General features: G+C 52.0%; 1 long non-coding RNA gene across 1 annotated transcript in view; it reads right to left on the bottom strand.

Moving 5' to 3' along the window:
- LOC144785408 (uncharacterized) overlaps nt 1-24,400 on the bottom strand; it is a 692,494-nt gene that overhangs the window by 495,299 nt on the left and 172,795 nt on the right. The window contains exon 2 of the long non-coding RNA XR_013601866.1: nt 23,867-24,158. This is a non-coding gene — a long non-coding RNA (uncharacterized LOC144785408). The remainder of the gene's footprint in view (nt 1-23,866; nt 24,159-24,400) is intronic.

Raw genomic sequence — 24,400 nt, 5'->3', positions numbered from 1 at the left:
CCTCCACGGAGGGCAACTCCAGTCCAAGGACTTCAGATGCCCTCTTGACCACCATGGCATAAGATGCCCCCTTCTCCGTAGCCACAGTTGTCGGAGAGCGCATGCCAGTATCTGGAGAAGTATCCAGTCCACTGTCCTCCCCAAGTTCCCCATACCAGTCCAACTGCTCTGCAGAGTCCTCCTGGTGTCCCAAAGGGTCCATAGACCCCTTCCACTCCTCTGCAGAGTCTAATACATCCTCAAAGTGTTCAGGCTACAACATAGAATCTCTGGGTTCAATCGGCACTTGAATCGACGTCAGTCAACATTGTTCTGACTCCATTTCATCGGGGATAAGGATGGTGCTGATACCGCTGATGGGTGCCTGTGGCACTGAAGGCACCGACTTCTGGTCTGATGCTGGGGAGTTTGTGGTGGCATAACTGGTATCGACCCAGATCCGTGATCGGATCTTTGAGGTCCCACCGGCACAGTGGCCGGAGCTGATGGCGTTGAATCCAATTGGGCCCCTTCCGACCCCGCGGGTCCCGATGGCTCACCACAGGGGTTGGCCCGCTCAAAAAACTGGCGCATGGGCTCGTAGAATTCTTTGGTTTGAGCGTGGGTTGCCCCGGCTCCAGGAAAGAGAGGGAGGCACGAGGTTGACTCTGGCTCCGCTGAACCGTGTCTAGAGCGCTGGTGCTCCTTACCTCCTTCGTTGATGGACGACATTCGATGTAAAGATGAAGTCCGTTTGAACTTCTTGTTCTTCTTGTTCCTCTTGCATAAGTGTCGCAACGTCTTTGAGTGGGACTATAATGACTTTGGGCTCCGGCAGTGGTCCAGCGACCTACTCTTCTTCGATCAGGACCTCTGCAGAGTCTCGGACCATGTTGACTGCCGGGCTGCAAGGAGCTTCAATGCCTGCTCCGGCAAGGTCTTCTGAGACATAGCCAGACAGTCCAGGCACGACTTTAGATCAAAGTCGCAATCAAGACACCAAAGGCAGACAAGGTGTTGATCGGTAACAGACATCATGCAGGGACAAGCCTTGCATGGCTTGAACCCTGTCTTCTTCTAAGACAACCTCGCACTTCATGGCCAAAATTTAGAATACGACAAAAAGTCAAGAAAAGGCCTGTCAAAAAGCAATAGAGGGGCAGCTCTTCCTAGATAAGTGCGTAAGTGGCACAAAATAAAAAGAACTGACGTCCGCCCGCCTGGGTGGCGCCTATTTAGGTATCGCAGTGTCATTCCCGAAGCTACCAATGCTGACGACATCACGTGGAGCTCAATAGAGCCACTGGATGGCGTGCCCAAGGGGTATTGCTCAGCAAAAGTTTCCAGATCTAGCCTGACACCTGGGAATTTCAAAGGTAACGAATCTGCAGCTAGAAGTCTCTATCAAATCTTCATTTTGGGCATGGCGATATGAACCTTCTGCTAGACCTAAACCATCCTTTTTGATACTTATAAGTCATTGCTCAGGTAAACCTCAAAAAAAGCTGTATGGCAGGGTGTAGGTTTTTAAAAAGTAGGACATGTACATTTAATGTTTTACTTGTACTAGCATTGAAACACCTCCAAATGAATTTTTCACTGGTGCAAGGCTAGCTCTCCTAGAGAACAATACTAGATTACATTATTATCTTTAATAAGTGCTACAAGCAGTTTGGGAATAGCGAGGAAAATGGTGCAAGGGCTCACTTTAATAGTACGTCAAAGTTTCACTTAATGGTCAAGTAAGATATTATGTTCTTATTTCGGAAATTAAACTTTTAGAAAGTTGTCATTTTCCTTTCTAAAAGCAAATGGCTTTCCTGACAGTCTCCAGCCGCCACCTCACCCCTGATGGCTCCCCTGTGGTGAGATGTATGTTGCTCCCAGAGAGTGACAAGGGATTCTGGGTGTTAGGAGGGGGACTCCTTCCTTGACAGAAAGGCATCTGAGGCTGTTCCCAGCCCCTTCCTGAGCGTCAAATGATTCTTACCTTGTCACTGGTAGATTTTCACACCTAGGCCTGCCTCCCCTTTGTCTCTCTATTCAGGCTGGCACCAAATCCAGTAGAAGTACAGGAACTTACCAGAACCAGGTTAGAGGATGGGCAAAGACTTGCCTGCCACCCACAGGCTGGCACTGGGCATAGAAGTGGACCCCACAAACCTCTCATCAGAGCATTCCTGGACCTGTGAAGAATCAGAAGAAGGACCACCCTGCTGTCTGAAACCTGAAGAAAGACTGGACCTGCTTCCACTCAAACCAGGACCTCAGAAGTGACTCCATGGGTCAAGTTTGCTGACCACTACTATGATCTACAGGGACACTGCAAGCTTCCAGAGGCCTGTTTCCCTGCAATTGCCCATCTGACCAATTCCAGCTGGACCTCCCCAGGACCCTGCTGCTGGCTTCTGTTGAAGTGAGTCCTAATCCCCAATGGTGACTTACACATCCCGTACCCTGGGCTGGTGTTAGAATGTACTCCTCTGGTGCGCAAACTGCAAGGTGTGGGACTCAGAAGTTTTTGCCAACTTTTTGTCTTCAGAAGTGTTGGAGATCAGGGCTGCTGTTGAAGTCACAAGCGTCAACATTGACTCACCGGTCAGCTTCAGCTTGCTGGTTTGCCCTGCTGAAGGAGATCTGAAGTCCAGCACATAAAGTTCTAAGTTTGAACATAAAAGGCTTAATCGAACTGTCTCTGAGCAGCATCCATTCAGCATTGACGCCTTCCCGGGCACGGACTTTGGACTTTGCCTGCTCTGAGCATTACAACATTTGTTGAGGAAGAGGTGTGGCGCCGCGGCCAGGGCGACTGACTCCGGAATCTGGGGATCACGGTTCGATCCCCGGCACCGGCGGCAGATTAGCCCAGCACCATGTGACTCTGGGCAATAGCTTGCTTAATCTTCCCGACGGCCCCCAGTGCCTAGAGACCCTAACCGGTGATTGTGCGCTTTACAAATGTGGATATTATTGATGACCGTACTGGGAGCTGCTCTTTTGCAACCTGTCATCGCCAAGCCCCACTTTGGATCCAGCTTGCAGATTGAACCAATTTTTCTCCATAAAAGTTTCTGAGTTAGAAGGTAAACTTAATACTGGGACAAACCTGATCCCTGCAACTCATCTGTGTTCCATCATAGTCAGGCTTCACTTTTGACTTTACCCTGTCTAGCATGACCAGATAATAATGTTTGGTGCTTGGTGGCACTATTTTTAATTCAAACTTTGCAAACTCATACCTTTAGCTCTGCTTGTTGCATTTTGGTGCCATTTTATTATGAAAGTATTCCATATTTTTCTACATTGCTTAGATATTTTTCTTGTGTGGTGTTTTTACTTTGTTACTGTTTGAGTACTGCATCAATACTTTATACGTTGCCTCAGAGTTAAGCTGACTGTTTTGTGCCAAGCTACCATAGAGTTAAGGACAGGCTTATTTAGTGACTTTTGTGGTTCACCTTGAAAATAATTGTCTAGAAGCAGGGTGTCTATGATTCAGGGGCTAGTGCAACAGGGAGGAGGTTTTCAGAAACAGGGAACAGGAAGAGGTGGTCCCATTAGATCCTAAGACTGGAAATGATATTGCCACTTTGAAACCTACTAACACATGTCATTATAACAACAGGGTGGGGCATTTGGAAGCGAGAATGGCGCTTGAATCCCGCTAATCTGATTGAGACTACTATCCGCAGATTCCTTAACATAGAATTATCCCCAGGCTTGAGATTGGATCCAGAACATTTTCTTTGCCACAGTATCTCTGCGCGCCGGGGCGGTACCACGTGATTCCGTCCTGACGTCCGCGGGCGTGATGTCAGCGAGGTCACATAAGCCCCACCCCAGCGTGCCGACATCAGTTTTTTCCTTTTCCGCGGATCCGGCTCATGCTCCGGGCCTGTTTTGGCCTTTCTCTTTCGCTATTGCATGTGTTTGTGGGAACAGTGTGCGGATGCCTTCGGCCTTTAAGACGTGCTCGTCTTGTGGATGCCTGATGTCGGCGACGGACCCTCACCTCATTTGTATGTGGTACTTGGGGGAACATCACGACTCCACTGATTGCGAGGCGTGCCAGCAGTTGAAGCCGAAGTCGCGGTGGGAGCGCCGGATGAAACTCCTCTCGGCTCGCATGTCCAGATCGACTTCCTCACCTCGGTCAGATTCTGTGAAAGGTTTTCGAAGCTGCCGTCTTCGTCCTTGTCCCTATCCTACGCCGCAAGAGCATCGCTCGCCTGTTGGTAAGTATTGCAGCTTGTCCCCGTGGGCTGGTTTCTGGCCTGTTGGAGGCGTGGGTTCTCAGCGGGTGATGCGGCCCCACGTATCGTCTCCCTCTCCACCGTTTTCCGGTGAGGGGGGGTCGAGAGCCCAGATGGAGACATATGCGGCGGCGTTGCAGGCCTCGCTGGCTTCTCCTCCTCCTTCCCATCCTGGGACATCGGCGGATCCCTTGCATTGTGCGGCGCCCTCCGCGGCATCGCCAGCGGCTCCGGCACCGACTGGCTCGGCTCCAGGCATGGAGGATATGGTGCCGTTGGGGTGTGGCCCTTCGGCGGTCTCTCCTTCGGACCACGGCACCCCTGTTTTGCCCCAAACTCCTGCGGGAGTCCCTGTGGTATTGCAGGAGGTTGCCGAGGCTCGGGTCACATCCCCGAGCCCCTCTCGGCCCTATGAACAGGCGGCAATCTTGTCTGAGGCTGAGGTGACACCGCTTCGGCGCCAGCAGCTGCTGGCCCTGGCGGTGCCACAGGGGTCGGCGGACCACCCTCGTCCCATCAGGAGTCAAGGCTGGTGGGGGACCCATCGTCCTTCCCCGGGCCACTCTCATCCATCCATGCAGGCGGCTGCCTCATTGAAGGTCGAGTCGGCCTTGGTGGCGCCTAAGGGGTCGGCGGGCCCCTCTCGTCCCCTCATGGGTTGAGGCTGGAGGGGTACTCCTTGTCACTTCCCGGGTCCCTCTCGTCCCTCCACGTAGGCGGCTGCCTCGTCGGAGGTCGAGTTGGCGCTGGTCCCTTAGCTGCTTTGGCTCCGGCCCAGCCCCAGTCTCCTGCGCCGTGTGGTGAGGCGGAGGCCTGTCCGGCGTCTCCTTTGGCGCTGGACAACGATGACGTCCTGCCTCAAGTTGCAGACTCTACGGCACCGGACAGGCATCGGGTCGTGGACTCTTCTTCGGATGCCTCCTCTTACCCGGAGGTTGGGCGTCTGCTGGTGTCGTCCTCACCAGAGACGGGCCACCGCGTCGTGGCTTTTGCCCGACGTATTCAAAGGACGGCTCCTCGCCGTTGCCGCAGCCACGGTTTTCGCCAGAGGAGCCACAGGTCCCCCACTCCTCGGCCCCCCTTTATCCTTTCTGGACCTAGCCCTTCCCCACTCCGTTTGGCTTAGTGGATGGCCGCCTTAGCTTGCAGCCGTCGCCTACGGAGGAGCTGCTTTCCCCACCGTGGGGCCCTACAGAGGCGGGTGTGGCCTGTACTCATGCTGTTTCCACGGCTGTGGGGATTTTGCGCATGGGTGATCCAGCTGCGTATTTCCCTGCGGATCTTCTTCTGGAAGTTCTCCACCAGGGCTCTGGTAGGAGGGAGCAGCTGTTTCCCTTTGATGGTTCGCTCCATTCTTCTCTGATGGGGGCGCCCCGCCACTGGGGAACCGGTGCCCCAACACCTTCTGCACCAGCTCCTTACAGCACTGCGTGACCCGGTGTGTCTTTCCCTCCACCCCTTTGCCAGAAGCCCTCTTTTGCAGACTGCCTTCCCCTCCCTGCCGCTGCTGTTGTCTCCGCCATCAGGGAAGGCCCGCTGGCTTGACTCTTGGGGGCGCAATATGTTCACTTCCACCAGTGCGGCTCTGCGGGCCCTTAACACTTTGTGTGTTGGCTAGGGCCACTTCTTGCGTGTGGGACTCGGCAGGAGTCCCTTGGATCTACCGCTTCTCAGGAGGGTGCTGGGGTTGATTTGCAGCACCATGCGTTAGATGGCCGGGAGCTGGTGGCGATTATTCTTCACTCCGCTCTGGACATCTCGAAGGTGCTTGGTCGTGCCATGGCTTCTTTGGTTGCCGTTCGCCGCCATGCTTGGCTTCGGGACAGTGTGTTCCCGGAAAATGTTCGGGAATGGCTGGTAGATCTTCCCTTTGATGGCACTCTCTTGTTCAACGCCCCGGCAGACTCAGCCATCCAGAGGTTCTTGGCGGGGCATTGGCCTACTCCTCCTCTTCCTTATTTACCCCCTCAGTGACTTGCGAGTTGATCTGGTTTTTGGGAGCTGTTCTTTCGTTGGGGCAGATCGCCCCTGTTGTGTGATCTGTGTGCTTCATGTGGATTCAAGTCCTCTTTGTTGAGACTGTGGTTCTGTTGGCTGCTGGCCAGCCCTTCTGGACTGTGTGTTTTTGTTTTGAGTTATATACACCAGGTTGGCCCTGAGATTAGGCCTTCTGCTTTTTCTTTGGCTGCTTGACAAGCCTTCTGTGTTTTTTTTTCCTGCGAATCTTTCTGTTGTCCTCTGCTGTGGAAGTTTCTTCCTAAGAGGGTTCACATCTCTTGGGACTTAACATACCCTATGTGGGGTAGTGATAGCTATTGTATAGCTTGTTCTGTGCTTGGGAGTTGTGGTCGCCTTCGGGCCTCTGCTCTCCCTGGTGTTTAAGTACGTTGCAGGTGCACTTCTCTTCTGGTTTGGAATGCCTTTGGTGGTGCCCTGCGTTATCCTTCTCCGCGGTCAATGCGCTGTTAGCCTGGTCTGACCTGTTGTCTGAGGCCTGGCGTCATGGCTCTGGTTCCATGTCTTTTTGTGTTGTGTGTGTGGACCCCTCCCTGAGGTGTGTCCTAACCCTTCTTCGCCTTCCTGCTCTCTGTCCTGGGGGCTGAGATGGATTTCTGTTCCTCCCTCTTTCAGGCGCACCCTGCCTGGTCTTCCTGGGTGCCCCCGGGCTACTCTTGCTGCTTCCGCCTGCTTTATTGCTGTCGGCCTTTTTCTGTCTGGTCTATTGACTTCTGGGTGTGGTAGGTTCAGCTGCCCTCTTCGCGGGGTGTGTTCCCGGTGGAGGGGCTTGCCTTCTTTCGGCCTTGTCTCCTACGTTAATCTTCTTCCTCTTCCTTGCCTTGCCTTGGATGGAGGTTTTGTGGCCTGATATGGGTGTGGGGTTCTTCGGCCTCCTCTTGCCTTGCCCCTGTTTCCTCTGCTGAGTGTGAACGGGCTTTCTCTTCTTTTCTTCTTCCCGCATCCCCCCTGGGGATCGGTGGTGTTCTGACTGTAGGGGTTCCCTTTGCCTGGGGGGACAGGGCTCCTCGCCCTGTCCATTGGACTCGTCCCCTGTGGGACCCTCTGTTATGTCCAGGCTGGTGGGCTCCTCTCACAGACCCTCCTTCCCCGTGGGTATGGCTAGGGTATCTATTCTACGTTAAGGAATCTGCGGCTAGTAGTCTCTATCAGATGTACAAGTTACTTACCTTTGGTAACGATGTATCTGGTAGAGACGATTTTAGCCGCAGATTCCTTCATGACCCGCCCTTCTTCCCCGTTCTGTGAGGACCCTTAGCTTGGTCTTCCGCACTCGCCTGCCTCTGGGTGCTTTGTCTTCTGCGAGTGCCCTCTTTCACTCCTCCCTAGCGGGATGCTTTGTTCGGTGTGTTTGCATCCACTCCTTCCTTTCTGGTTCTTGATTGGTAGGTTCATTACTACTCCTGCATCCCTACTGTGAGAAATTGGCCTGGTATATGATGCTCACTATTCTAGTGAACACCTTGCACCAGTCCAAACAACCCTTATGGTGATGGTTGTAAGTCAACCTTATAGACCAGCTATTCTAGTGGTATCTTGGACAGAACAGTCGTAGGCTAAAAGACTCTTGAGGGAGTGTAAAGCCAGCTGTTTTACCATATGTAACCCCTTGAATATCAAATGAAAGGACACCACACAGGATATATATAAAATATATATGTTTGTATTTACTAACACACTCCTCTGAACTCTTTATGAGATCAGAGGCCAAAGCACATAACAAGTTACTCAGTCAGAATACGTTAAGTCGCACAATTTACAGTTAGGCCCTAGGGGCAAAGCAAACCATATATTAAGAAAGTCACGAGAAAAGGGAAGGCCTAGGGCCTAGGGAATCGCTGGGGCTACACTATCTGAACCTTAGTTTAGAAGTAGGAGGCCCACAGGCGGCGCGTGCAGTGTCTTTACACACACGCGTGAGTCAATGGGAACTTAGAAGTTAGATTTAGAAGGATTTAGGACACTTCCGGTTTAGCTAGGAGGAAACAACTAAAAACCTAGACACTTGGATAGTCAATACCCTTGGGAGCACCGAAGTACTCACGCAACCTCACCCACGGACGGCGGGTGCATAGGTGTGAAGATGTGTCGGGTTTCGCCGTTGAAGTCTTTGGAGTCTGTGAAGAAAGATGCTGCAGGCGACCAGGAGGAAGATGTCCGGGTGGATCAAGGATGAAGAAGTCCTGAAAGCAGAGGGGACAGAGTCTGGGTCACTAGCCAGTGACCGGGTGGAACCAGGAAGGAACCAGACGACGTAGAGGAGCAATCAGGTGCTGTCTTGAAGCTTTCCTTTACAGCCACGCGGACCAGGAGGTGTCGAGGATGACCAGGTGCTGGAGAGGAGCTGTCCCACAAAGGTTCTCGAAGATGGAGGGGTCGACTGCCGGATTGGAGTTAACAAGCCTTGGCAAAGGCAACCCACGCATGATTCAAAGAAGGCTTCTGGTGCAGACCAGCAAGGTCTGAGGTGCTTTTCCTTTACAGGGAAACAAGGGCCAGTCTGGATAACCAGACCAGTGATGTAGATCAAAAGGATTGTCGTCACAGAGGCTACTATCCAACGGGCCAGCAACCGGACAACGCGTCGAGCAGAACACAAGCAGAAGGGCCCCACGCAGAACTCGTGGAGTGTGGAGGGCTGATCTTCGGCGCAGGTAGAGCTCGGGTTCGGGGTTTCTCAGTCCCCAGTGCACAGCTTCGAGGATGCCTCAGGGGCTGCACAGTTAGCAAGTTGCAGGCTTTTCAAGGGGTCCGGTCCCACGTGTCTCGTCGCCTCCACGGATCTCAGCTATGCTGCAGTCGTGAAGAGAAGATCAGAGAGGTCTGGAAGTCTGGGTCTTGTCAGGCTCTGTGCTCGGGTCCCGGCGGGAGCGTCGACAAAGCAAGCCATTGATTTGCTGGATGGTGCCTGGTTGCCCAGGGTGGTCAGTCCTTGGCCACAAGGGAGATTCTTCAGTCTTCAGCTTCAGCAGAATGTCGAAGGTCCAGAGTTTTGTGTCAAGTTTCGATTTCAGGATTAATCTAAAGTCTCAGGACTCAGCTCCTACCTTTATACAACTAAAAGGGGCTGGATTATAAACTTAAAGAGAAGTGGGTGGAGGAGATAGGCGACTTAGATGAATCGGAATGGAATGCAGCACTTGCCTCCCCAAAGGAAGTAGGTATTTCGGCAAAATTTAGATTAGTGCAACTTAAAATTCTGCACCGCTCTTACTACACTAGAACACTACTTCACAGGATACAAAGGGCAACACATCCCTTCTGCCTGAGGGGTTGCGGGGAGGAGGGAACGCTATTCCACACACTTTGGGACTGCCCAAAGATCCAAGAATTCTGGAAGCAGGTTATGCGCACTGTCTCCCAAACCCTCAAGATCTCCATCCTACCTGAACCCCGTAAGTGTCTGTTGAATATCTGGGACCCCAATGACCTGGATAGGTACGGATTGATATGGGCCACACTGGCGGTAACAGTGGCTAAGCGAGACATTGCACAAAAATGGGGGGCTCCGGATTTGCCTACGGCAGCTAGATGGACTAGAAATATGGACCTGCTGATGGTGGTGGAAAGGGCGGTGTATGTACTCAGGGCTTGCCCCCGTAAGTGGAACAAGGTCTGGACCCCTTGGAATGTCTACAGGGGGGAAATCTGCGAACCCTTGCCAGAAGAAGAGGACTTAGATTTCGAAGAGGAAGATGAGTAGGGGATGGGCGGTGGGGTACTGGATGTTGGTCTCCGACAAACTGCTAGGCAGTTCTGGCCTTGCCATGGCCAGGAAAGCGGCCTTGAAAGGTGCTGTTGGTCAACTATGGACATATGTGACAAACTGGAAAATGATGACATGGGTTAAGTTTATTTCTAATTGTTATTGAATTGTATAATTAGCATATTACTATTTGTGTTAGGAGGGTACGGGGGATATACCTCATATACTGTGAAACAATATACTGAGCTTCAATACTTGTACGAAGACAACTAGTAGGTACCAACCAGGTCTTGATAGGACAACACTCACCTACGTCTGATTGTACATTGAATAAGATGATTTAACATAATGTACTTACATTGGAAAAGTTATTATTTATGAACTGCAATAATGTGTATGCACCATATGCCTTCATGTTAATAAAGATTTATAAAAAAAAATAAAAAAAAAGGGGCTGGATTACTTTCTAGGTCCCTCCGATAGGTGGGACCAGGAAAGGGGGGTGGTTACACACCCTCTCCTTTGTCCAGTTTCGTGCCAGAGCTGGGGCTGGAGTGCCCCAGCAACCGGTTTGAACCGGGGTATGCATGGAGCACCTAGGGTGCTCCAGGCAGTGTCTCAATCTATTCAGCCCTCCCTGTCCCAATACACAAAGTCCTGTCTGGGGTGGTGCTCGCACCTCTCTAGGCAGGAAACCTATTGTCCAAACCTCCGTGACTGGAAGGACTCCCAGCAGCAGGAGGTCAGACTTGTGTCTGTGGCAGCAGCGTCCATTTTGTGACGCTGGGGCTCCGGTTAACTTTAACCGGGATAGTCAGCAATAACATGTCTCCTCCCTCTAGAAGGGTGGAATGCTACCCCCGTCACCAGAATTGGCAAGGGGGTAGTATTCCAAAGCATATGACACCTTACACAACATGTTTGGATAAAGCCAAACCAAAGTTAGCATTTAACCGCGAGGTTCATAATGCACTTAAGAGTATATGGTATGGCAATATCATAGAACAGCTATGAGGACATGGTTCCGAAAGCTGCAGACAGGCTCAGCTCATGCTAGAGCACCATCTCACACATAACCAAGCACTCTGCCTCCAGGATTGTTAAGGCCTGCCATAGGAGTGACTTATAGGTTACTATGTGTCTATATGTAAGGTAGTTATAGGGATACTATACCTAAGCAAGGGGTAATTACACGACCTTGCCCCAGCTGAGTGATCAGCCAGTTGTGTCAATTTAGGTGGCCAGCCAGGGGTGACATAATATATGCTGCAGCCCCTGGTAGGCCTTAGTTACACCTATGCCCTTGTCAAAACTTCTACAGGGGTTGACAAGGTGAACCAATTCCCAATTGTGTATGTACCTAGAGTACATGGTTAAAATTTAGAGAGAGTGCATCTGGGCTGTGGGTTTGATTAGCCGGCCCACAGCCACATCTAAGTCGAAAACCAGTAAAGCAAAGCAAAAAGTGGGGGTGACCATAGGAAGCAGACCCTACTCTCCTACACCTACATCCTGGTGTTTCCAGTGTGGGGCCTTCTCATACTTCCCCTTTTTCCTTGCTTGGAGTTTCTGACTCATGTGCAGTACCATTGTTGTCTTGGGGTTACTCTTCTGTTCTTGACTCTTTGTCCTTCACTGTTAATGGACGGTGGTTGCAGGTTTTTTACATCTGCGGCACAGTTTTTCACATGTTTTTTTCTGTCTCTAGGGAGAATGTTGTATTTGCTTGCAGGGTTGCTTTGCTTGGGCTGTGCTCTGCTCTTCCCTTCTATGAATTCCGGTGCCACAGTACCTGGCACTCCCCGAATGGGTCTGTACCCCTCCATTTGCTTCTTTCCTTTCTGTTTCTCTGCTATTTCGCACACTGTTCCCATATTCTCATAGTTTTTGTTTGTGATGGCTCCTCGTTGTGGCGTAGAAAAGTTCTCTGAAGAAAACTGATGTAGGCGCGCCGGGGTGGGGTTTATGTGACCTCGCTGACATCAAGCCCGCAGACGACGTCAGGACAGAATTACGTGGTACCGCCCACGACGCGCAGAGATGCTGTGGCAAGGAAAATTTTCCGGATCCAGTCCCACGCCTGGGGATAATTCTACGGAATCTGCGGCTAGAATCGTCTCTACATCGTTACTGAAGGTAAGTAACTCGTATATCAGGAACAGAATAGGAGTATAGCCCAGTCTCAGGAAAACGTTGTGCAGTAATGTGCCCAGACCGAGATCTCAACATTTTTCGGGTTCACAAGGTCCTGTGATGCAAGTACTGCAACCTCCGATGCCACAACAAGATGGAGGAAATCATAGATTTAATTCAAACATGGACATGAATGCAAATTAGAACGTGTGTCAGAGTTACCTAGTGTTTGAGACTCCCAACGTTTACGGTTCAGACCAGTCCTTTTAGTGGTGCCTTGGGGGCGGAGGAAGACTGTTCACTTGGCGCAGTCTTCGAGTTAGACGAGAGTGGACCATATGTTGATACTGATGTAGATGGCCACAATGTCACTTTCTTGATAGACACTGGTGCTACCCGCAAAGGTCACAAACCTACCCCTTTTGGGAAAAACTATCCAAGTTGTAGGAGATGCGAATAAGAAATTAGCAAGCCCTCTGTCTGAAGAAGTGCCTGTTAAGGTAGGGACATTTGAAGAAAATCATCAATTTGTAATATGTTTCTCGAATCCTGTGTGCCTTTTAGGACATGACTTTCTCATCTGATAGACTACTAGCCGCAGATTCCTTCACGTAGAATTATCCCCAGGCGTGAGACTGGATCCGGAAAACTTTTTGCCACAGCATCCCTGCGCGCCGGGGGGACGGCATCACGCAACTCCGCCCAAGCGTCATCCGCGTATGTGACGTCAGCGAGGTCACACAAATCCCACCCCGGTGCGCCTACGGCAGTTTTAAACTTTTCCGCGTGCAACGTAGATCCGGCCTCTGTTCGGGCCTGTTTGGTCCCCCTGTTTTTATTTCATCATTGTGTTATATTTTGGTGGAACAGTGTGCGAATGCCTTCGGGCTTCAAAACTTTCACGTCGTGTGGGCGTCTTATGTCGGCGACGGACCCTCACCTCATTTGCATGTGGTGTTTAGGGGAAGATCACAGCACCACTGACTGTGAGGTGTGCCAACAGCTAAAGCCGAAGTCGCGGCTGGAGCCCCGGATGAAACTGCTCGGCGTGTCTTTAAAGGTCGGCTTCATCCCCTCGATCAGCCTCGGCATGCGGTTTCAGAAGCGGCTGTCGTCGGCGTCCTCATCCCTCTCCGATATCGCGAGAGCGGCGCTCCATGGTGGGTAAGTGTAGCAGCTTGTCCCGGGGGGCTGGTGTTCGGCCTGCCGGGGGTGTGGGCTCTCCGCGGGTGATGCGGGCGTGTCGCCCTCCTATCCACTGTTTCCCAGTGAAAGGGCGTTGAAAGTCCAAATGAAGACAAATGCGGTGGCTTTACAGGCGTTGCTGGCATCTCCTCCTCCTCCTTCCCCTCCTGGGGTGTTAGCGGATCCCTTCCATTGCGCGGGGCCCTCCGCAGCGTTGCCGGCGGCTCCAGGCTTGGAGGCTGTGGTGCTGTTGACGTGCGGCCCTTTGGGGGTCCCTCCTTCAGAGCATGGCACCTCTGTCTCTCAGCAAACTCCTGTGGGAGTCCCTGTGGTGTTGTGGGAGGTCGGGCTGGGGTCACATCCCTGAGCCCTGCTCGGCCCTCTGGACAGGCAGCGGCCTCATCCACGGCCGAGCTGAAGCCGCCACGGCGCCGGCACCTGCTGGACCGGGTGGCACCACAGGGGTCGGTGGACCCTCCTCGTCCCGCTCTGGGTCGAGGCTGGACTGGGACCCCCCATCATACTCCGGGACTAGCTCGTCCCCCTGCGCAGGCGGCTACCTCGTCGGAGGGCGAGTCGGAGGTTGAATCAGCCCTGGCAGCACCGCATGGGTCGGCGGGCCACCTCCGTCACATTCTGGGCCGAGGCTGGCGCAGGGCTTTGTGTCACTCCCCTGGTCCCTCTCGTTCCTCCAAGCAAGAGGCTTCCTCATCGGAAGTCAAGTCGGCGCGGTTCCGGCACCGCCCCTTTGCCACTTCGGCTCCGCGCCAGTCCCCGGCGCAGTGTGGCTTGAAGGAGCCCTGTCTGGCGTCTCCTTCAGCGCCGGATGGTGATGACGTCCTACCTCGGGCGGCAGACTCTACGGCACCAGACAGGCACCGAGTTGCGGATTCGTATTCGGATGCTCCCTCTTCTCCGGAGGTTGGGTGCCTACTATGTCATCCTCCCCGGAAACAGGCTGCCGCGTGGTGGCCTTTTCACCGGCGTCATCAAAGGGCGGCTCCCCGCCATTCCCGAGGCCAAGGTGTTCGCCGAAGGAGCCATAGGTCCCCCATTCTTCGGTTCCTTCTAACTTCCAGGTCTGGCCTTTGCCTGCCCCGCTCTTCTTCGGGGATGGCTGCCTCAGTTTACAGCCGTCACCCACGGAGGAGCTGCTTTCTCCACCGCAGGGCCCTACGGAGGCGGGTGCAGCCTTCGCTCACGCAGTGTCCACGGTTGTGGGTATTCTGCACATGGGTGACTTGGCTGCTCATTTTCCGACAGACCATCTTTTGGAGGTTCTCCACCAGGGCTCTGGTGGGAGGGAGCTATTGCTTCCCCTAGAGGGTTCGCTCCTTTCTTCCCTGATGAGGGCCTGGAGGCACCCCACCTCCGGGGATCCAGTGCCTCAACACCTTCTGCGCCGGCACCTTTTTGCGCCGCGTGACCCGGCGTGTCTTTCCCTCCACCCCCTCTGCCTCCAGTCCACTTTTGCGGACTGCTTTTTCCTCCCTGCTGCCACTGTTGTCCCTACCATCCTAGAAGGCCCGCTGGCTGCACTCTTGGGGGTGCAACATGTTTGCCTCGACCACTTAACACCTTATGTGTGTTGGCTAGGGCCTCCTCTTGTGTGTGGGACTCGACTGAGTCCTTGGGATCCGCCGCTTCACAGGAGACTGTTCAGGTTGACTTACGACATCATGCGCTGGATGGCCGTGAGCTTGCGGCGTTTATTCTCCGCTTTGCTCTGGACATCTCGGAGGTGCTGGGCCGGGCCAACGCTTCCACAGTCGCCCTCTGCCGCCATGCTTGGCTTCGGGACGGCGTGTTCCCTGAAAATGTTTGGGAGCTGCTGATTGATCTTCCATTTGATGGTACCCTGTTATTTTATACCCCAGCAGCCTCTGCCATCCAGAGGTTCTCCTTCTTCTTACCATCTTCAGTGACTGCTGAGTTGATCTGGTTCTGGAACTTCTTCTGGGCCTGTTGCCCTTGCTCTGGGTGTGTTTTATGGCCACTTGAGTCCTCCTGGCTGGGACTGTGGTGTGGTTGGCTGCTGGACAGCCCTTTGTTGACTGTTTGTTTTTGCTAGAGTTATCTGCACAGACTTTGCACTAAGATAAGGCCTTCTGTTTTTCTCTTGGGCTGCTTGATAAGCCTTCCGTGTTTTTTTTCCCCGTAGTTCTTTTGTTTTTTCCTCTGCTGTGGAAGTTTCTTCTAAAGAGGGTTCCCATGTCTTGGGTCTTAACTTACCCTATGTGGGGTAGTGGTAGCTGTTATATAGCTTGCGCTCTGCTAGGGAGATCTGAAAGAGACACTGTGAGAAGTTGGCCTGGTATATGATGTTCACTATTCTAGTGAACACCTTGCACCAGTCCAAACAACCCTTATGGTGATGGTTGTAAGTCATCCTTATAGACCAGCTATCCTAGTGGTAGCGTGAACAGAACAGTCTTAGGCTAAAAGACTCTTGAGGGCATGTAAAGCCAGCTGTTTTACCATATGTAACCCCTTGAGTACCAAATGAAAGGACACCACACAGGATATATATAAAATATATATATATTTATTTACTAACACACTCCTCTGAACTCTTTATGAGATCAGAGGCAAAAGCACCTAACAAGTTATTCTTAGAAATACTTTAAATAGCACAATTTACAGTCAGGCCCTAGGGGCGCGTAAAACCATATACTAAGTAAGTGGTATAAGAACCACGACTTGAGAAAAGGAAAGGCCTAGGGCCTAGAGAATCGCTGGGGGTACACTATCTGACCCTTAGGTTAGGAGTAGGAGGCCCACAGGCGGCGCATGCAGTGTCTTGACACACACGCGAGAGTCAATGTTAAGTCAATGGGAACTTAGAGTTTAGAAAAAGAAGGATTTAGGACGCTTCCGGTCTAGCTAGAAAGAAACTACTAAAAACCTAGACACTTGGATAGTCAATACCCGTGGGAGCACCGAAGTACTTGCGTTACCTCACCCACAGGAAGCGGGTGCATAGGTGTGAAGATGTGTCGGGTTTCGCCGTTGAAGTCGCCGCCTGGATGGAAGCAAGCCGGCTGAAACTGAACACGGACAAGACGGAGATCCTCATCCTGGGTCCCAACCCCTCGGCGTGGGACAACTCCTGGTGGCCCTCCTCCCTGGAAGCCCCCCGACACCGACCAACCACGCACGCAACCTAGGAATCATCCTCGACTCTACGCTCAGTATGACCAACCAAGTCAATACCGTCTCCTCCTCATACTTCCACACCCTCCGTATGCTCCGCAAGATCTACAGATGGATCCCGACAAACACTCGGAAAACAGTCTCCCACACCCTCATCAGCAGCCGACTCGACTACGGAAATGCCCTCTACGTCGGAGCCCCAAACAAACTCATCAACAGACTCCAGAGAATCCAAAACGCCTCCGCTCGCCTGATCCACGACGTCCCCCGCAGAAACCACATCACCCCCCACCTGAGAGATTTACACTGGCTCCCTGTTAACAAAAGAATCACCTTCAAACTCATGATCCACGCACACAAAGCACTACACAAGACCGGCCCCGCCTACCTCAACAGCAGACTATCTTTCTACGTACCCAACAGGAATCTCCGCTCTGCCAACCTGTCCCTGGCCACCGTCCCACGCATCCACACGCATCCACAGAACCACCTCAGGAGGCAGATCCTTCTCCCGCCGCGCCGCCAAGACCTGGAACGCCCTCCCCCTCCACCTACGCCAGACTGCTGGCCTCCCGGCGTTCAGAAGACTGCTCAAGACCTGGCTCTTCGACCACTAGCTGTTTCTCTCCCCCCCAGTGCCTTGAGACCCTAGCGGGTGTGTAGCGCGCTCTACAAATTTCCTGATTGATTGATTGATGGAGCCTGTGAAGAAAGATACTGCAGGCGACCAGGAGGAAGATGTCCGTGTGGATCCAAGGGTGGATCAAGGATGAAGAAGACGATGAGGAGGAGCTACGCTGCGAAGCAAGATGGCCGCATAAGCTCCCGGCTCCACTGACCTCCGCCGTCAGCTCGGATATCCTGCTTTCTATCCTTTCCTCACGCCGGACTCCCGTGCACATGAAGTGCTCCTGACTCCTGCGGTGCAATCCCGGAATTTCCAACTTACCGGGTGACGAAGATATGTCGTGTTTGTCTTCTTGGCCTACTTCAGGGCTGAAGCCGGGGCCTCGATTTCTAACCCATCCGGGATAGAGTTGATCAACATCGGCTGTGAGACCAGGGTTGCGTCCGGTCTTCCGAACTCGGATCATACTTGCATTTACGATTGGCTACTCAGTAACCGGCTTACGCTAAGGACACGGTACAGTGACGCAAGTGCACATCGGTAGCCGCGGTCGGGGGTCCGACGCCCGGAGACCCTGCTGGGGGGCCGGGGTTGACGGGCTTGGGCCCGCGAGCGGCAAAGGTGTCGATATTGCCAGTTTTGAGAGCGTCCACTGTTGTCATCGGCTCCGTGTGTGCCTGGTGCCTCGAAGTTGTTCCTCTCCGGGGTTCGAGTCCTGCTTCGTCGCTTCGCGGGAGTTGATGGAGGGGACGGACGGCACACCAACGTTGAGGTCCGTAATGGCCGCCATTGGGGCGCTCCACTCTCAAATCACCGTCATGTACCATCAGTGGTCTGTAACGCTGAGCAACGTCTGTCTGAGACCGGACGACGACACTCCGACATGCTATCAGCAAACTGTGGTTCCCGTGGAGTACTCTACCTACCATTTTGAGGTCCCCGTGCGGAAGCCTGATTCAGCCCGCTTTGATGACTCTGGCTTCATAGATAGCGCACCTATGATCATCGTCAGTTTTCCCTGCTCGGACCCTGCTCGGCGGAACATCGTTGCTAAAGGTCTTGATCGCCACAAACAGTTCTTCAGTGACTATCGGAGAGGTTTGCCATTCTTCTTCACTCTTCCTTGCCGGTTTTGTGGATGTCGCAAACTTATATCCTGTCTTCGATCCGATTTCATTGACTTGGACTTTTATGAACGCTTCAATTTCCTCATGGTGACTGTGGCCTGGGCGACAAGGGCTCTCATAAAGAACCGTACTGGCCAGGGTTGACTTTGCATTTTAGGGTTTGCTAATTTCCGTGAGATGTGCCGGGATTGTACCTTATAGTGTAACGGGAGTCGGGTGGTTTTGTTGATGTCCTCCCCAGGCTGGGGTTTAATACTTTGCTTCAAACAGTGGACAATACGTCTTGGGGAGGTCGCTGATGGCGGGGGTATGGGAACCCGGGAATGTGTTTTTTGTTCTTCTCCTCCGCTTTTCTTTTCCTTCCTTTAGGGTGAGTTCTGGGGCGACAGGCACGCTGTTAGTGGGGTAGGCCGTAGCCATTACAGGGGTGCAGGGTGGGGGGATACGGGGGGGTTTTGTTATTTTAGTTTGTTTTGTTCTAGGGTCCCTTTCTTTTCCTTTCTTTCTTCTCAGGGTGGTTGGCTGTTTATCCTTCAGTTACTTCTTACTCTATTGGGCGTCTATACTAGCTTTTACTTTACTGTCTCCTAAGAGTGGGTTTTCTGGATGGTACTCGCACTAGATCGCTCGCTAATAGATTATCCTTACTCCTTGTCTGCCTCTGCTAGGCGTTGCGTTACTACGGCTATATTATTCGTTATCTTCTATTGACTGCAGTGCGAGGTACATCCCCCCATCTCTAATTGCTCCTTCTTATATGGTGTGACGCCTCTTATAGTAATGCCACTACTGCTTCTTCAAAAAAGAAAAACAAACCCTCTGTATTATCCTGTTTGATGATATCGCATTCTACCATATGCTGTGCCTTGCATCACAGCTGGTGCCAGGGCTGTTGACTGATAAGTAAATTCCCTATTTGATTTGCTGAGTTTACGGCCGGCCCCTGTGGTTGTAGGCCTATGCTTGTAATACTTTTGAATGCTTCAATAAAGGTTTAAAAAAAAAAAAAAAAGGATGAAGAAGACCTGAAAGCAGAGGGGACAGAGTCTGGGTCACTAGCCAGTGACCGGGTAGAACCAGGAAGGAACCAGACGACGTCGAGGAGCAATCAGGTGCTGTCGTGAAGCTTGTCTCTTCAGCCACGCGGACCAGGACGCTTCGAGGACAACCAGATGCTGGAGAGGAGCTGTCCCTCGAAGGTTCTCGCAGATGGAGGGGTTGACTGCCGGATTGGAGTCAACAAGCCTTGGCAAAGGCAACCCACGCAGGATTCAAAGAAGGCTTCTGATGCAGACCAGCAAGGTCTGAGGTGCCTCACCTTTGCAGGAAGGCAAGGGCCAGTCTGAAGCAACCAGACCAGCGAGGTGATTTGAAAGAATTGTCGTCACAGAGGCTACTAGCCAAAGGGCCAGCAACCGGACAACGCGTCGAGTAGAACACAAGCAGAAGGGCCCCACGCAGAACTCGTGGAGTGTGGAGTGCTGATCTTCGGTGCAGGAGGAGCTCGGATTCGGGGCTTCTCAATCCCCAGTGCACAGCTTCGAGGATACCTCAGGAGCTACACAGTTAGCAAGGCATGGACTTTTCAAGATGTCCGGTCCCACATGTCTCGTCGCCTCCACGGATCTCAGCTATGCTGCAGTTGTGAAGAGAGGGTCAGAGAGGTCTGGAAGTCTGGGTCTTGTCAGGCTCTGTGCTCGGGTCCTGGCGGGAGTGTCGATAAAGCAAGCCGTTGATTTTGCTGGATGGTGCTTGGTTGCCCAGGGTGGTCACTCCTTGGCCACAAGGGAGATTCTTCAGTCTTCAGCTTCAGCAGAACGTCGAAGGTCCAGAGTTTCGTTTCAAGTTTCAGTTCAGGATCAAATCTAAAGTTCCGGGGCTCAGCTCCTGCCTTTATACAACTAAAAGGGGCTGGATTACTGTCTAGGTCCCTCCTATGGGTGGGACCAGGAAGGGGGGTGGTTACACCTCCTTTCCTTTGTCCAGTTTCGCGCCAGAGCTGGGGCTGAAGTGCCCCAGCAGCAGGTTTGAACTGGGGTATTCATGGAGCACCTATGGTGCCCCAGGCAGTGTCTCATTCTATTCAGCCCTCCCTGTCCCAATACACAAAGTCCTGTCTGGGGTGGTGGGGCAGGAAACCTATTGTCCAAACCTCCGTGACTGGAAGGACTCCCAGCAGCAGGAGGCCAGACTTGTGTCAGTGGCAGCAGCGTCCATTTTGTGACCCTGGGGCTCTGGTTAACTTTAACCGGGATAGTCAGAACTAACATGTCTTCTCCCTCTAGAAGAGTGGAATTCTACCCCCGTCGCCAGAATTGGCGAGGAGGTAGTATTCGAAAGCGTATGACATCTTACACAACATGTTTAGATAAAGCCAAACCAAAATTAGCATTCAACCGCGAGGATTATAATGCACTTAAGAGTATATGGTATGGCGATATCATAGAACAGCTATAAGGACATGGATCCGCAAGCTGCAGACAGGCTCAGCTCATTCTAGAGCACCTTCTCACACATAACCAAGCACTCTGCCTCCAAGATTGTTAAGGCCTGCCATAGGAGTGACTTATAGGTTACTGTGTGTCTATATATAAGGGTAGATATAGGAATACTATACCTAACCAAGGGGTGATTACACGACCCTGCCCCAGCTGAGAGATCAGCCAGTTGTGTCAGTTTGAGTGGCTAGCCAGGGGTGGCATAGTACATGCTGCAGCCCCTGGTAGGCGTTGGTTACACCTATGCCCTGAGTACCAAGGGGAAACTTCTACAGGGGCTGACAAGGTGAACCAATTCCCAATTGTGTATGTACCTAGAGTACATGGTTTGAATTTAGAGAGAGTACATCTGGGCTGTGGGTCTGATTAGCAGGCCCACAGCCACATCTAAGTCGAAAACCAGTAAAGCAAAAGCAAAAAGTGGGGGTGAGCATAGGAAGCAGACAACTACTGCCTGGACAGCCAAATCCGGAGGGATGGCTTCTTTGGCCGTTCCGTCCTCCAGGACTTTCTGGTGTGTTCGCAGACCCACCACCGGGGTTGGTATTGCTGGGGTACCTATTCTAAGGTAAGGAATCTATCACTTACGTGTCTCTTTCAGATGCACAAGTTACTGCTTGTGTAATGATATATCTGTAAGAGAAATTAGTTAGTGATAGATTCCTTACCACCCTACTCATCCTCCCCGTTCTGCGAACCGATATCTAGGGTTAAGGTCATCCCCTTTCAGGTCCCTAGTTTCATGGCACCAGTGTTGGTTTTTATCATGGCTCTGCGTTTCTGCCGCGGAAAAGCTATGTATAAGAGCTGACGTCAGCGCGCGAGGGCGGCATCTAAGTACTCCGGCAACGGCATCCCGGCGCCAACGACGCCTACGACGGATGCGGACCTGCAGACGACACCTACCGACGCGCAAGGGTACTGCTACGCAAAAGTTTCCGGATCCGACGCCTGGGGATATTCTAAGGTAAGGAATCTATCACTAACTAATGTCTCTTACAGATATATCGTTACACAAGTAGTAACTTGTGCTTATGTTCGCCTTCGATCCCCTGCTCTCCATGGCGTTTATGTATGTTGCCGATGCTTCTTTAGGGTGTGTGCCCGGACACCTCGTAGTAGTGTGTCCGGGCACTTCGTGCTCCTGTCCTGGAGGCTGGGATGATTTTGTGTTTCTCCCTTTGTCAGGCGTCCACTGCCCGGCCGTCCTGGGCTCCGGGCTGTTCTTCCTGCTTCCGGCGGTTTATTACTGCTGGTGCAGCTCTGTCTGGTCTGTCGCCTTCCGTCTGTGGTTGGCTAGCCTTTTTTCCCCTCGTTTCCTTGGGCCCTCTAGGCTTTTCTTCTTCCTCTTCCTTGTCCTGGCATTGGCTGGAAGCTCTGTTGCCTGGTAGGGGCGTGGGGTGCTTCCGGGCCTCCCTGCCCTTGTCCTTGGTTCCTCTGTTGTGAGTGAATGGGTTTCTTCAAATCCTTTCTTCTTCCCACATCCCTCTTGGGGTCGGTGGTGTTCTGCTTGTGTTTTTTTTCCCCCTTGCCCGGGAGGACGGGGCTCTTCGCCCTGTCCATTGGACTAGTTCTTTGTGGGTCTCCCTGTTATGGTCAGGCTGGTGGGGTCCATATGCAGGCCCTCCTTCCCCGTGGGTATGGCTAGGGTATCTGTTCTACGTGAAGGAATCTGCGGCTAGTAGTCTCTTTCAGATGTACGAGTTACTTACCTCCGGTAACGATGTATCTGGTAGAGACTATTCTTGCTGCAGATTCCTTCACGCCCCGCCCTTCCTACCTGTTCTGCGAGGACCATTTGGCTTGTCCTTCTGCACTCGCCTCCCGGTGGATGACTTGCGTGTGTGTATTATTTCGCTCTTGAAGAGCCATTATCTTGCTTTGTGTTCCTTCCTCTGCTTGGCAGAGTGGAGGCTGGATCTATAGGTACTCCTGGGCTCCTCTGCTCTAGTTGCTCCAGGATTGAGGCTGGCCTTTCTTTATCCCTCCCTTTCCCACCCTCTTGTTTCTGAAGGTCCTGGCTCCTCTACTACCCTCTGGGCTTGGGTCATTTGGCTGTGCCCTGCCCTGGCTCCCTTGGGGGGTGGTCACACTCTGTGCTGGGGTTGCCTTGGAGGTCTGTCGTTCCCTGTTTGTCTTGGAGCTGGTTTCCCTTCATCGGTCTTGGTTGGGGTTGTAGTCCCGCTGCATGTTGTCATGACATTTTGCATATGTTCCTTGTCTTAAGGGGGGTACTGCTTTCATGACTGGCAGGGTGGCTGCTCAGAGCTGTGCTCTGTTCTTTCTCCTTTCCCTGCTTGGGTACTGCCGTGTTCGCACTGCTCCTTATGGTGTTCTTCATCACCATTCCTTTTCCTTTTTTGCACACTGTTCCCATGCTTCCACAGTTTCTATGCTGGCTCCGCATTGTGGCGCAGAAGAGTTCTTCGAAGAAAACTGACATTGCCGCGCCGGGGTGGGACTTATGTGACCTCGCTGACGTCACGTATGCGGACAACGCTTGGGCGGGGTCGCGTGATGCCGTCCCCCGGCGCGCAGGGATGCTGTGGCAAAACGTTTTCAGGATCCAGTCGCACGCCTGGGGATAATTCTACGTGAAGGAATCTGCGGCTAGAATCGTCTCTACCAGATTCATCGTTACCCGAGATAAGTAACTCGTACTTCAAGTTACATTGTACCATCTATTGTATGCAAAAAGGAATAGAACTCCAGAAAAACGATTATGACATTGCCTTTAAGTCAGCTAACCAGAACTTTAAGCATCTCACTGTTCCCCATGTTGACAGTGGAAGACTTTCCATTGGACCTCAGAGATACGGTGAAAGACCTAATTTGGCATTTTACTGGAAAGGACATCAGACTAATCTGAGGGATTGAGCCAAGCGGTATCCAAGTTATGTCTCATCGCATGCAGAATATCTGAGAACACCACAGTATAATTTGATGCCCGAAACAGTTGCTGGAATTACACCTGTGATTGAAGCAATGATTGAACAAGGCATTTTGAAGGAGATCCTGGGGAGTCCATGTAACTCACCCATTATGGGCTTCCAGAACCAGAGCGGCAAGTACTGCATTTTACAGGATCTTTGAAAAATTACCTGACTGTGATGTGAATAAAGCTTAAGTAAAACATGACTGTCTCGATGTCACCACACCCCGTCCCAACATTTCTGATGAGCAATTACCTGAATTTGATTACACCCTGTTTGTGGATGGCTCTTGTCTCTGGGACAATGATGGAAACCTGAGAGCTTCACATGCTGTCTGTACTGTTACCGGAGTGGTGGAAGCTGCCTGGCTTCAAGGAGTCTTCTCAGCGCAGGTGGCAGAGTTGATTGCCCTTACTAGAGCATGCTGCTTTTCAGATCAGCTAAAAGTGACAATATTCACCAATAGCCAGTATGGGTTCAGTGTGGTTCACGATTACGAACAGTTATGGTCTCAGAGGGGTTTCATGACATCATCAGGGTCTCCCACCTACAATAAAGAAAGGACGAGAGAACTGTTAGAGGCCCTCCAAATGCTTGATAATTTGCTGTTAAGTGTCCTGCTCATTTAAAGGAAATGATTTTTTGACAGTTGGCAATCGCTAAGCCAACAAAGTCACATGTTACAGTGCACTGAATGTCTGTATTTTTAATGGTGAATACACAAATGAGTGAACAGATTAAACTGATTTCAACCTTTTGATGAAAATTGCTGATACATGGGAAGAAGTG

Source organism: Lissotriton helveticus, chromosome 10, assembly GCF_964261635.1.
Source record: "Lissotriton helveticus chromosome 10, aLisHel1.1, whole genome shotgun sequence".
Taxonomy (NCBI): Eukaryota; Metazoa; Chordata; class Amphibia; order Caudata; family Salamandridae; genus Lissotriton; species Lissotriton helveticus.
This window is presented reverse-complemented; position numbering and strand designations above follow the sequence as displayed.